Genomic DNA, 15208 nt, shown 5'->3' with positions numbered 1-15208 from the left:
AGAATGATTCTCTCTAGTTTTTATACAAAGATATTTCCTTTTCTACCGTTGGCCCCAAAGCGCTTGAAATGTCCACTTGTAATTTCCACAATAAGAGGCTTCAAATCTGCACTGCATAAAGGAAAGTTCAACTCTGTGAGTTGAACACACACAGCCCAAAGAAGTTACTGAGAATTCTTCTCTCTACCGTTATATGCGGAAATCCCGTTTCCAACGAAATCCTCAAAGAGGTCCAAATATCCACTTGCAGACTTTACAAACAGTGTTTGCAAACTGCTCTATGAAAAGAAAGGTTAAACTCTGTGAGTGGAACGCACACATCACCAAGAGGTTGCTGAAAATGATTCTCTCTAGTTTTTATACAAAGATATTTCCTTTTCTACCGTTGGCCCCAAAGCGCTTGAAATCTCCACTTGTATATTCCACAAAAAGAGGGTTTCAAATCTGCTCTGTCTAAAGGAAGGTTCAACTCGGTGAGTTGAACACACGCAGCCCAAAGAATTACTGAGAATTCTTCTGTCTAGCGTTTTATGCAGAAATCCCGCTTCCAACGAAATCCTCAAGGAGGTCCAAATATCCAAGTGCAGACTTTACAAACAGAGTGTTTCCAAACTGCTCTACGAAAAGAAAGGTTAAGCTCTGTGAGGGGAACGCACACATCCCAAAGTGGTTGCTGAGAATGATTCTCTCTAGTTTTTATTCGAAGATATTTCCTTTTCTACCGTTGTCCCCAAATCGCTTGAAATCTCCACTTGCAAATTCCTCAAAAAGAGGGTTTCAAATCTGCTCTTTCTAAAGAAAGGTACAACTCTGTGAGTTGAACACACGCACCCCAAAGAAGTTACTGAGAATTCTTCTATCTAGCTTTATATGCAGAAATCCCGTTTCCAACGAAATCCTCAAAGAGGTCCAAATATCCACTTGCAGACTTTACAAACAGAGTGTTTGCAAACTGCTCTATGAAAAGAAAAGTTAAACTCTGTGAGTGGAACGCACATATCCCATAGTGGTTGCTGAGAATGATTCTCTCTAGTTTTTAGAGGAAGATATTTCCTTTTCTACCGTTGGCCCCAAAGCGCTTGAAATCTCCACTTGCAAATTCCTCAAAAAGAGGGTTACAAATCTGCTCTGTCTAAAGGAAGGTACAACTCTGTGAGTTGAACACACACAGCCCAAAGAAGTTACTGAGAATTCTTCTGTCTAGCGTTAGATGCAGAAATCACGTTTCCAACGAAATCCTCAAAGAGGTCCAAATATCCACCTGCAGACTTTACATACAGATTGTTTCCAAACTGCTCTATGAAAAGAAAGGTTAAACTCCGTGAGTGGAACGCACATATCACAAAGTGGTTGCTGAGAATGATTCTCTCTAGTTTTTATTCAAAGATGTTTCCTTTTCTACCGTTGGCCCGAAAGCGCTTGAAATCTCCACTGGTAAATTCCACAAAAAGAGGGGTCAAATCTGCACTGTCTAAAGGAAAGATCAACTCTGTGTGTTGAACACACACAGCCCAAAGAAGTTACTGAGAATTCTTCTGTCTAGCGATATATGCAGAAATCCCGTTTCCAACGAAATCCTCAAAGAGGTCCAAATATCCACTTGCAGACATTACAAACAGGGTGTTTCCAATCTGCTCTATGAAAAGAAAGGTTAAACTCCGTGAGTGGAACGCACATATCACAAAGTGGTTGCTGAGAATGATACTCTCTAGTTTTTATTCGATGATATTTCCTTTTCTACCATTGGCCCCAAAGCGCTTGAAATCTCCACTTGTAATTTCCACAATAAGAGGCTTCAAATCTGCACTGCCTAAAGGAAAGTTCAACTCTGTGAGTTGAACACACACAGCCCAAAGAAGTTACTGAGAATTCTTCTCTCTACCGTTATAGGCAGAAATCCCGTTTCCAACGAAATCCTCAAAGAGGTCCAAATATCCACTTGCAGACTTTACAAACAGAGTGTTTGCAAACTGCTCTATGAAAAGAAAGTTTAAACTCTGCGAGTGGAACGCACATATCACAAAGTGGTTGCTGAGAATGATTCTCTCTAGTTTTTATACAAAAATATTTCCTTTTCTACCGTTGGCCCCAAAGCGCTTGAAATCTCCACTTGTATATTCCACAAAAAGAGGGTTTCAAATCTGCTCTGTCTAAAGAAAGGTTCAACTCTGTGAGTTGAACACACGCAGCCCAAAGAATTACTGAGAATTCTTCTGTCTAGCGTTATATGCAGAAATCCCGCTTCCAACGAAATCCTCAAGGAGGTCCAAATATCCACTTGCAGACTTTACAAACAGAGTGTTTCCAAACTGCTCTATGAAAAGAAAAGTTAAACTCTGTGAGTGGAACGCACATATCCCATAGTGGTTGCTGAGAATGATTCTCTCTAGTTTTTATAGGAAGATATTACCATTTCTACCGTTGGCCCCAAAGCGCTTGAAATCTCCACTTGCAAATTCCTCAAAAAGAGGGTTTCAAATCTGCTCTGTCTAAAGGAAGGTTCAACTCTGTGAGTTGAACACACACAGCCCAAAGAAGTTACTGAGAATTCTTCTGTCTAGCGTTAGATGCAGAAATCCCGTTTCCAACGAAATCCTCAAAGAGGTCCAAATATCCACCTGCAGACTTTACATGCAGATTGTTTCCAAACTGCTCTATGAAAAGAAAGGTTAAACTGCGTGAGTGGAACGCACATATCACAAAGTGGTTGCTGAGAATGATTATCTCTAGTTTTTATTCAAAGATGTTTCCTTTTCTACCGTTGGCCCGAAAGCGCTTGAAATCTCCACTGGTAAATTCCACAAAAAGAGGGGTCAAATCTGCACTGTCTAAAGGAAAGATCAACTCTGTGTGTTGAACACACACAGCCCAAAGAAGTTACTGAGAATTCTTCTGTCTAGCGATATATGCAGAAATCCCGTTTCCAACGAAATCCTCAAAGAGGTCCAAATATCCACTTGCAGACTTTACAAACAGGGTGTTTCCAATCTGCTCTATGAAAAGAAAGGTTAAACTCTGTGAGTGGAACGCACCCATCAAGAAGTGGTTGCTGAGAATGATTCTCTCTAGTTTTTATACAAACATATTTCCATTTCTACCGTTGGCCCCAAAGCGCTTGAAATCTCCACTTGCAAATTCCACAAAAAGAGGGTTTCAAATCTGCTCTGTCTATAGGAAGGTTCAACTCTGTGAGTTGAACACACGCAGCCCAAAGAATTACTGAGAATTCTTCTGTCTAGCGTTATATGCAGAAATCCCGCTTCCAATGAAATCCTCAAGGAGGTCCAAATATCCACTTGCAGACTTTACAAACAGAGTGTTTCCAAACTGCTCTACGAAAAGAAAGGTTAAACTCTGTGAGTGGAACGCACACATCCCATAGTGGTTGCTGAGAATGATTCTCTCTAGTTTTTATTCGAAGTTATATCCTTTTCTACCTTTGGCCCCAAATCGCTTGAAATCTCCACTTGCAAATTCCTCAAGAAGAGGCTTTCAAATCTGCTCTTTCTAAAGGAAGGTACACCTCTGTGAGTTGAACACACGCACCCCAAAGAAGTTACTGAGAATTCTTCAATCTAGCGTTATATGCAGTAATCCCGTTTCCAACGAAATCCTCAAAGAGGTCCAAATATCCACTTGCAGACTTTACAAACACAGTGTTTCCAAACTGCTCCATGAAAAGAAAAGTTAAACTCTGTGAGTGGAACGCACACATCCCAAAGTGGTTGCTGAGAATGATTCTCTCTAGTTTTTATTCGAAGATATTTCCTTTTCTACCGTTGTCCCAAAATCGCTTGAAATCTCCACTTGCAAATTCCTCAAAAAGAGGGTTTCAAATCTGCTCTTTCTAAAGAAAGGTACAACTCTGTGAGTTGAACACACGCACCCCAAAGAAGTTACTGAGAATTCTTCTATCTAGCTTTATATGCAGAAATCCCGTTTCCAACGAAATCCTCAAAGAGGTCCAAATATCCACTTGCAGACTTTACAAACAGAGTGTTTGCAAACTGCTCTATGAAAAGAAAAGTTAAACTCTGTGAGTGGAACGCACATATCCCATAGTGGTTGCTGAGAATGATTCTCTCTAGTTTTTAGAGGAAGATATTTCCTTTTCTACCGTTGGCCCCAAAGCGCTTGAAATCTCCACTTGCAAATTCCTCAAAAAGAGGGTTACAAATCTGCTCTGTCTAAAGGAAGGTACAACTCTGTGAGTTGAACACACACAGCCCAAAGAAGTTACTGAGAATTCTTCTGTCTAGCGTTAGATGCAGAAATCACGTTTCCAACGAAATCCTCAAAGAGGTCCAAATATCCACCTGCAGACTTTACATACAGATTGTTTCCAAACTGCTCTATGAAAAGAAAGGTTAAACTCCGTGAGTGGAACGCACATATCACAAAGTGGTTGCTGAGAATGATTCTCTCTAGTTTTTATTCAAAGATGTTTCCTTTTCTACCGTTGGCCCGAAAGCGCTTGAAATCTCCACTGGTAAATTCCACAAAAAGAGGGGTCAAATCTGCACTGTCTAAAGGAAAGATCAACTCTGTGTGTTGAACACACACAGCCCAAAGAAGTTACTGAGAATTCTTCTGTCTAGCGATATATGCAGAAATCCCGTTTCCAACGAAATCCTCAAAGAGGTCCAAATATCCACTTGCAGACATTACAAACAGGGTGTTTCCAATCTGCTCTATGAAAAGAAAGGTTAAACTCCGTGAGTGGAACGCACATATCACAAAGTGGTTGCTGAGAATGATACTCTCTAGTTTTTATTCGATGATATTTCCTTTTCTACCGTTGGCCCCAAAGCGCTTGAAATCTCCACTTGTAATTTCCACAATAAGAGGCTTCAAATCTGCACTGCCTAAAGGAAAGTTCAACTCTGTGAGTTGAACACACACAGCCCAAAGAAGTTACTGAGAATTCTTCTCTCTACCGTTATAGGCAGAAATCCCGTTTCCAACGAAATCCTCAAAGAGGTCCAAATATCCACTTGCAGACTTTACAAACAGAGTGTTTGCAAACTGCTCTATGAAAAGAAAGTTTAAACTCTGCGAGTGGAACGCACATATCACAAAGTGGTTGCTGAGAATGATTCTCTCTAGTTTTTATACAAAAATATTTCCTTTTCTACCGTTGGCCCCAAAGCGCTTGAAATCTCCACTTGTATATTCCACAAAAAGAGGGTTTCAAATCTGCTCTGTCTAAAGAAAGGTTCAACTCTGTGAGTTGAACACACGCAGCCCAAAGAATTACTGAGAATTCTTCTGTCTAGCGTTATATGCAGAAATCCCGCTTCCAACGAAATCCTCAAGGAGGTCCAAATATCCACTTGCAGACTTTACAAACAGAGTGTTTCCAAACTGCTCTATGAAAAGAAAAGTTAAACTCTGTGAGTGGAACGCACATATCCCATAGTGGTTGCTGAGAATGATTCTCTCTAGTTTTTATAGGAAGATATTACCATTTCTACCGTTGGCCCCAAAGCGCTTGAAATCTCCACTTGCAAATTCCTCAAAAAGAGGGTTTCAAATCTGCTCTGTCTAAAGGAAGGTTCAACTCTGTGAGTTGAACACACACAGCCCAAAGAAGTTACTGAGAATTCTTCTGTCTAGCGTTAGATGCAGAAATCCCGTTTCCAACGAAATCCTCAAAGAGGTCCAAATATCCACCTGCAGACTTTACATGCAGATTGTTTCCAAACTGCTCTATGAAAAGAAAGGTTAAACTGCGTGAGTGGAACGCACATATCACAAAGTGGTTGCTGAGAATGATTATCTCTAGTTTTTATTCAAAGATGTTTCCTTTTCTACCGTTGGCCCGAAAGCACTTGAAATCTCCACTGGTAAATTCCACAAAAAGAGGGGTCAAATCTGCACTGTCTAAAGGAAAGATCAACTCTGTGTGTTGAACACACACAGCCCAAAGAAGTTACTGAGAATTCTTCTGTCTAGCGATATATGCAGAAATCCCGTTTCCAACGAAATCCTCAAAGAGGTCCAAATATCCACTTGCAGACTTTACAAACAGGGTGTTTCCAATCTGCTCTATGAAAAGAAAGGTTAAACTCTGTGAGTGGAACGCACCCATCAAGAAGTGGTTGCTGAGAATGATTCTCTCTAGTTTTTATACAAACATATTTCCTTTTCTACCGTTGGCCCCAAAGCGCTTGAAATCTCCACTTGCAAATTCCACAAAAAGAGGGTTTCAAATCTGCTCTGTCTATAGGAAGGTTCAACTCTGTGAGTTGAACACACGCAGCCCAAAGAATTACTGAGAATTCTTCTGTCTAGCGTTATATGCAGAAATCCCGCTTCCAATGAAATCCTCAAGGAGGTCCAAATATCCACTTGCAGACTTTACAAACAGAGTGTTTCCAAACTGCTCTACGAAAAGAAAGGTTAAACTCTGTGAGTGGAACGCACACATCCCATAGTGGTTGCTGAGAATGATTCTCTCTAGTTTTTATTCGAAGTTATATCCTTTTCTACCTTTGGCCCCAAATCGCTTGAAATCTCCACTTGTAAATTCCTCAAGAAGAGGCTTTCAAATCTGCTCTTTCTAAAGGAAGGTACACCTCTGTGAGTTGAACACACGCACCCCAAAGAAGTTACTGAGAATTCTTCAATCTAGCGTTATATGCAGTAATCCCGTTTCCAACGAAATCCTCAAAGAGGTCCAAATATCCACTTGCAGACTTTACAAACACAGTGTTTCCAAACTGCTCCATGAAAAGAAAAGTTAAACTTTGTGAGTGGAACGCACACATCCCAAAGTGGTTGCTGAGAATGATTCTCTCTAGTTTTTCTACAAAGATATTTCCTTTTCTACCGTTGGCCCCAAAGCGCTTGAAATCTCCACTTGTAAATTCCACAAAAAGTGAGTTCAAATCTGCACTGTCTAAAGGAAAGTTCAACTCTGAGAGTTGAACTCACACAGACCAAGGAAGTTACTGAGAATTCTTCTGTCTAGCGTTATATGCAGAAATCCCGTTTCCAACGAACTCCTCAAAGAGGTAAAAATATCCACTTGCAGACTTTACAAACAGAGTGTTTGCAAACTGCTCTATGAAAAGAAAGGTTAAACTCTGTGAGTGGAACGCACACATCACCAAGAGGTTGCTGAAAATGATTCTCTCTAGTTTTTATACAAAGATATTTCCTTTTCTACCGTTGGCCCCAAAGCGCTTGAAATCTCCACTTGTATATTCCACAAAAAGAGGGTTTCAAATCTGCTCTGTCTAAAGGAAGGTTCAACTCGGTGAGTTGAACACACGCAGCCCAAAGAATTACTGAGAATTCTTCTGTCTAGCGTTTTATGCAGAAATCCCGCTTCCAACGAAATCCTCAAGGAGGTCCTAATATCCAAGTGCAGACTTTACAAACAGAGTGTTTCCAAACTGCTCTACGAAAAGAAAGGTTAAGCTCTGTGAGGGGAACGCACACATCCCAAAGTGGTTGCTGAGAATGATTCTCTCTAGTTTTTATTCGAAGATATTTCCTTTTCTACCGTTGTCCCCAAATCGCTTGAAATCTCCACTTGCAAATTCCTCAAAAAGAGGGTTTCAAATCTGCTCTTTCTAAAGAAAGGTACAACTCTGTGAGTTGAACACACGCACCCCAAAGAAGTTACTGAGAATTCTTCTATCTAGCTTTATATGCAGAAATCCCGTTTCCAACGAAATCCTCAAAGAGGTCCAAATATCCACTTGCAGACTTTACAAACAGAGTGTTTGCAAACTGCTCTATGAAAAGAAAAGTTAAACTCTGTGAGTGGAACGCACATATCCCATAGTGGTTGCTGAGAATGATTCTCTCTAGTTTTTAGAGGAAGATATTTCCTTTTCTACCGTTGGCCCCAAAGCGCTTGAAATCTCCACTTGCAAATTCCTCAAAAAGAGGGTTACAAATCTGCTCTGTCTAAAGGAAGGTACAACTCTGTGAGTTGAACACACACAGCCCAAAGAAGTTACTGAGAATTCTTCTGTCTAGCGTTAGATGCAGAAATCACGTTTCCAACGAAATCCTCAAAGAGGTCCAAATATCCACCTGCAGACTTTACATACAGATTGTTTCCAAACTGCTCTATGAAAAGAAAGGTTAAACTCCGTGAGTGGAACGCACATATCACAAAGTGGTTGCTGAGAATGATTCTCTCTAGTTTTTATTCAAAGATGTTTCCTTTTCTACCGTTGGCCCGAAAGCGCTTGAAATCTCCACTGGTAAATTCCACAAAAAGAGGGGTCAAATCTGCACTGTCTAAAGGAAAGATCAACTCTGTGTGTTGAACACACACAGCCCAAAGAAGTTACTGAGAATTCTTCTGTCTAGCGATATATGCAGAAATCCCGTTTCCAACGAAATCCTCAAAGAGGTCCAAATATCCACTTGCAGACATTACAAACAGGGTGTTTCCAATCTGCTCTATGAAAAGAAAGGTTAAACTCCGTGAGTGGAATGCACATATCACAAAGTGGTTGCTGAGAATGATACTCTCTAGTTTTTATTCGATGATATTTCCTTTTCTACCGTTGGCCCCAAAGCGCTTGAAATCTCCACTTGTAATTTCCACAATAAGAGGCTTCAAATCTGCACTGCCTAAAGGAAAGTTCAACTCTGTGAGTTGAACACACACAGCCCAAAGAAGTTACTGAGAATTCTTCTCTCTACCGTTATAGGCAGAAATCCCGTTTCCAACGAAATCCTCAAAGAGGTCCAAATATCCACTTGCAGACTTTACAAACAGAGTGTTTGCAAACTGCTCTATGAAAAGAAAGTTTAAACTCTGCGAGTGGAACGCACATATCACAAAGTGGTTGCTGAGAATGATTCTCTCTAGTTTTTATACAAAAATATTTCTTTTTCTACCGTTGGCCCCAAAGCGCTTGAAATCTCCACTGGTATATTCCACAAAAAGAGGGTTTCAAATCTGCTCTGTCTAAAGAAAGGTTCATCTCTGTGAGTTGAACACACGCAGCCCAAAGAATTACTGAGAATTCTTCTGTCTAGCGTTATATGCAGAAATCCCGCTTCCAACGAAATCCTCAAGGAGGTCCAAATATCCACTTGCAGACTTTACAAACAGAGTGTTTACAAACTGCTCTATGAAAAGAAAAGTTAAACTCTGTGAGTGGAACGCACATATCCCATAGTGGTTGCTGAGAATGATTCTCTCTAGTTTTTATAGGAAGATATTACCATTTCTACCGTTGGCTCCAAAGCGCTTGAAATCTCCACTTGCAAATTCCTCAAAAAGAGGGTTTCAAATCTGCTCTGTCTAAAGGAAGGTTCAACTCTGTGAGTTGAACACACACAGCCCAAAGAAGTTACTGAGAATTCTTCTGTCTAGCGTTAGATGCAGAAATCCCGTTTCCAACGAAATCCTCAAAGAGGTCCAAATATCCACCTGCAGACTTTACATGCAGATTGTTTCCAAACTGCTCTATGAAAAGAAAGGTTAAACTGCGTGAGTGGAACGCACATATCACAAAGTGGTTGCTGAGAATGATTATCTCTAGTTTTTATTCAAAGATGTTTCCTTTTCTACCGTTGGCCCGAAAGCGCTTGAAATCTCCACTGGTAAATTCCACAAAAAGAGGGGTCAAATCTGCACTGTCTAAAGGAAAGATCAACTCCGTGTGTTGAACACACACAGCCCAAAGAAGTTACTGAGAATTCTTCTGTCTAGCGATATATGCAGAAATCCCGTTTCCAACGAAATCCTCAAAGAGGTCCAAATATCCACTTGCAGACTTTACAAACAGGGTGTTTCCAATCTGCTCTATGAAAAGAAAGGTTAAACTCTGTGAGTGGAACGCACCCATCAAGAAGTGGTTGCTGAGAATGATTCTCTCTAGTTTTTATACAAACATATTTCCTTTTCTACCGTTGGCCCCAAAGCGCTTGAAATCTCCACTTGCAAATTCCACAAAAAGAGGGTTTCAAATCTGCTCTGTCTATAGGAAGGTTCAACTCTGTGAGTTGAACACACGCAGCCCAAAGAATTACTGAGAATTCTTCTGTCTAGCGTTATATGCAGAAATCCCGCTTCCAATGAAATCCTCAAGGAGGTCCAAATATCCACTTGCAGACTTTACAAACAGAGTGTTTCCAAACTGCTCTACGAAAAGAAAGGTTAAACTCTGTGAGTGGAACGCACACATCCCATAGTGGTTGCTGAGAATGATTCTCTCTAGTTTTTATTCGAAGTTATATCCTTTTCTACCTTTGGCCCCAAATCGCTTGAAATCTCCACTTGTAAATTCCTCAAGAAGAGGCTTTCAAATCTGCTCTTTCTAAAGGAAGGTACACCTCTGTGAGTTGAACACACGCACCCCAAAGAAGTTACTGAGAATTCTTCAATCTAGCGTTATATGCAGTAATCCCGTTTCCAACGAAATCCTCAAAGAGGTCCAAATATCCACTTGCAGACTTTACAAACACAGTGTTTCCAAACTGCTCCATGAAAAGAAAAGTTAAACTCTGTGAGTGGAACGCACACATCCCAAAGTGGTTGCTGAGAATGATTCTCTCTAGTTTTTCTACAAAGATATTTCCTTTTCTACCGTTGGCCCCAAAGCGCTTGAAATCTCCACTTGTAAATTCCACAAAAAGTGAGTTCAAATCTGCACTGTCTAAAGGAAAGTTCAACTCTGAGAGTTGAACTCACACAGACCAAGGAAGTTACTGAGAATTCTTCTGTCTAGCGTTATATGCAGAAATCCCGTTTCCAACGAACTCCTCAAAGAGGTAAAAATATCCACTTGCAGACTTTACAAACAGAGTGTTTGCAAACTGCTCTATGAAAAGAAAGGTTAAACTCTGTGAGTGGAACGCACACATCCCAAAGTGGTTGCTGAGAATGATTCTCTCTAGTTTTTATTCGATGATATTTCCTTTTCTACCGTTGGCCCCAAATTGCTTGAAATCTCCACTTGCAAATTCCACAAGAAGAGGGTTTCAAATCTGCTCTCTCTAAAGGAATGTACAACTCTGTGAGTTGAACACACGCAGCCCAAAGAAGTTACTGAGAATTCTTCTGTCTAGAGTTATATGCAGAAATCCCGTTTCCAACGAAATCCTCAAAGATGTCCAAATATCCACTTGCAGACTTTCAAACACAGTGTTTCCAAACTGCTCTATGAAAAGAAAGGTTAAACTCCGTGAGTGGAAGGCACATATCACAAAGTGGTTGCTGAGAATGATTCTCTCTAGTTTTTATACAAAGATATTTCCTTTTCTACCGTTGGCCCCAAAGTGCTTGAAATGTCCACTTGTAATTTCCACAATAAGAGGCTTCAAATCTGCACTGCCTAAAGGAAAGTTCAACTCTGTGAGTTGAACACACACAGCCCAAAGAAGTTACTGAGAATTCTTCTCTCTACCGTTATATGCGGAAATCCCGTTTCCAACGAAATCCTCAAAGAGGTCCAAATATCCACTTGCAGACTTTACAAACAGTGTTTGCAAACTGCTCTATGAAAAGAAAGGTTAAACTCTGTGAGTGGAACGCACACATCACCAAGAGGTTGCTGAAAATGATTCTCTCTAGTTTTTATACAAAAATATTTCCTTTTCTACCGTTGGCCCCAAAGCGCTTGAAATCTCCACTTGTATATTCCACAAAAAGAGGGTTTCAAATCTGCTCTGTCTAAAGAAAGGTTCAACTCTGTGAGTTGAACACACGCAGCCCAAAGAATTACTGAGAATTCTTCTGTCTAGCGTTATATGCAGAAATCCCGCTTCCAACGAAATCCTCAAGGAGGTCCAAATATCCACTTGCAGACTTTACAAACAGAGTGTTTCCAAACTGCTCTATGAAAAGAAAAGTTAAACTCTGTGAGTGGAACGCACATATCCCATAGTGGTTGCTGAGAATGATTCTCTCTAGTTTTTATAGGAAGATATTACCATTTCTACCGTTGGCCCCAAAGCGCTTGAAATCTCCACTTGCAAATTCCTCAAAAAGAGGGTTTCAAATCTGCTCTGTCTAAAGGAAGGTACAACTCTGTGAGTTGAACACACACAGCCCAAAGAAGTTACTGAGAATTCTTCTGTCTAGCGTTAGATGCAGAAATCCCGTTTCCAACGAAATCCTCAAAGAGGTCCAAATATCCACCTGCAGACTTTACATGCAGATTGTTTCCAAACTGCTCTATGAAAAGAAAGGTTAAACTGCGTGAGTGGAACGCACATATCACAAAGTGGTTGCTGAGAATGATTATCTCTAGTTTTTATTCAAAGATGTTTCCTTTTCTACCGTTGGCCCGAAAGCGCTTGAAATCTCCACTGGTAAATTCCACAAAAAGAGGGGTCAAATCTGCACTGTCTAAAGGAAAGATCAACTCTGTGTGTTGAACACACACAGCCCAAAGAAGTTACTGAGAATTCTTCTGTCTAGCGATATATGCAGAAATCCCGTTTCCAACGAAATCCTCAAAGAGGTCCAAATATCCACTTGCAGACTTTACAAACAGGGTGTTTCCAATCTGCTCTATGAAAAGAAAGGTTAAACTCTGTGAGTGGAACGCACCCATCAAGAAGTGGTTGCTGAGAATGATTCTCTCTAGTTTTTATACAAACATATTTCCTTTTCTACCGTTGGCCCCAAAGCGCTTGAAATCTCCACTTGCAAATTCCACAAAAAGAGGGTTTCAAATCTGCTCTGTCTATAGGAAGGTTCAACTCTGTGAGTTGAACACACGCAGCCCAAAGAATTACTGAGAATTCTTCTGTCTAGCGTTATATGCAGAAATCCCGCTTCCAATGAAATCCTCAAGGAGGTCCAAATATCCACTTGCAGACTTTACAAACAGAGTGTTTCCAAACTGCTCTACGAAAAGAAAGGTTAAACTCTGTGAGTGGAACGCACACATCCCATAGTGGTTGCTGAGAATGATTCTCTCTAGTTTTTATTCGAAGTTATATCCTTTTCTACCTTTGGCCCCAAATCGCTTGAAAACTCCACTTGCCAATTCCTCAAGAAGAGGCTTTCAAATCTGCTCTTTCTAAAGGAAGGTACACCTCTGTGAGTTGAACACACGCACCCCAAAGAAGTTACTGAGAATTCTTCAATCTAGCGTTATATGCAGTAATCCCGTTTCCAACGAAATCCTCAAAGAGGTCCAAATATCCACTTGCAGACTTTACAAACACAGTGTTTCCAAACTGCTCCATGAAAAGAAAAGTTAAACTCTGTGAGTGGAACGCACACATCCCAAAGTGGTTGCTGAGAATGATTCTCTCTAGTTTTTCTACAAAGATATTTCCTTTTCTACCGTTGGCCCCAAAGCGCTTGAAATCTCCACTTGTAAATTCCACAAAAAGTGAGTTCAAATCTGCACTGTCTAAAGGAAAGTTCAACTCTGAGAGTTGAACTCACACAGACCAAGGAAGTTACTGAGAATTCTTCTGTCTAGCGTTATATGCAGAAATCCCGTTTCCAACGAACTCCTCAAAGAGGTAAAAATATCCACTTGCAGACTTTACAAACAGAGTGTTTGCAAACTGCTCTATGAAAAGAAAGGTTAAACTCTGTGAGTGGAACGCACACATCCCAAAGTGGTTGCTGAGAATGATTCTCTCTAGTTTTTATTCGATGATATTTCCTTTTCTACTGTTGGCCCCAAATTGCTTGAAATCTCCACTTGCAAATTCCACAAGAAGAGGGTTTCAAATCTGCTCTCTCTAAAGGAATGTACAACTCTGTGAGTTGAACACACGCAGCCCAAAGAAGTTACTGAGAATTCTTCTGTCTAGAGTTATATGCAGAAATCCCGTTTCCAACGAAATCCTCAAAGATGTCCAAATATCCACTTGCAGACTTTCAAACACAGTGTTTCCAAACTGCTCTATGAAAAGAAAGGTTAAACTCCGTGAGTGGAACGCACATATCACAAAGTGGTTGCTGAGAATGATTCTCTCTAGTTTTTATACAAAGATATTTCCTTTTCTACCGTTGGCCCCAAAGCGCTTGAAATGTCCACTTGTAATTTCCACAATAAGAGGCTTCAAATCTGCACTACCTAAAGGAAAGTTCAACTCTGTGAGTTGAACACACACAGCCCAAAGAAGTTACTGAGAATTCTTCTCTCTACCGTTATATGCAGAAATCCCGTTTCCAACGAAATCCTCAAAGAGGTCCAAATATCCACTTGCAGACTTTACAAACAGAGTGTTTGCAAACTGCTCTATGAAAAGAAAGGTTAAATTCTGTGAGTGGAACGCACACATCACCAAGAGGTTGCTGAAAATGATTCTCTCTAGTTTTTATACAAAGATATTTCCTTTTCTACCGTTGGCCCCAAAGCGCTTGAAATCTCCACTTGTATATTCCACAAAAAGAGGGTTTCAAATCTGCTCTGTCTAAAGGAAGGTTCAACTCGGTGAGTTGAACACACGCAGCCCAAAGAATTACTGAGAATTCTTCTGTCTAGCGTTTTATGCAGAAATCCCGCTTCCAACGAAATCCTCAAGGAGGTCCAAATATCCAAGTGCAGACTTTACAAACAGAGTGTTTCCAAACTGCTCTACGAAAAGAAAGGTTAAGCTCTGTGAGGGGAACGCACACATCCCAAAGTGGTTGCTGAGAATGATTCTCTCTAGTTTTTATTCGAAGATATTTCCTTTTCTACCGTTGTCCCCAAATCGCTTGAAATCTCCACTTGCAAATTCCTCAAAAAGAGGGTTTCAAATCTGCTCTTTCTAAAGAAAGGTACAACTCTGTGAGTTGAACACACGCACCCCAAAGAAGTTACTGAGAATTCTTCTATCTAGCTTTATATGCAGAAATCCCGTTTCCAACGAAATCCTCAAAGAGGTCCAAATATCCACTTGCAGACTTTACAAACAGAGTGTTTGCAAACTGCTCTATGAAAAGAAAAGTTAAACTCTGTGAGTGGAACGCACATATCCCATAGTGGTTGCTGAGAATGATTCTCTCTAGTTTTTAGAGGAAGATATTTCCTTTTCTACCGTTGGCCCCAAAGCGCTTGAAATCTCCACTTGCAAATTCCTCAAAAAGAGGGTTACAAATCTGCTCTGTCTAAAGGAAGGTACAACTCTGTGAGTTGAACACACACAGCCCAAAGAAGTTACTGAGAATTCTTCTGTCTAGCGTTAGATGCAGAAATCACGTTTCCAACGAAATCCTCAAAGAGGTCCAAATATCCACCTGCAGACTTTACATACAGATTGTTTCCAAACTGCT

This window comes from Gorilla gorilla, chromosome 4 (genome assembly GCF_029281585.2).
Source record: "Gorilla gorilla gorilla isolate KB3781 chromosome 4, NHGRI_mGorGor1-v2.1_pri, whole genome shotgun sequence".
In the NCBI taxonomy this organism is placed as follows: domain Eukaryota; kingdom Metazoa; phylum Chordata; class Mammalia; order Primates; family Hominidae; genus Gorilla; species Gorilla gorilla.
This window is presented reverse-complemented; position numbering follows the sequence as displayed.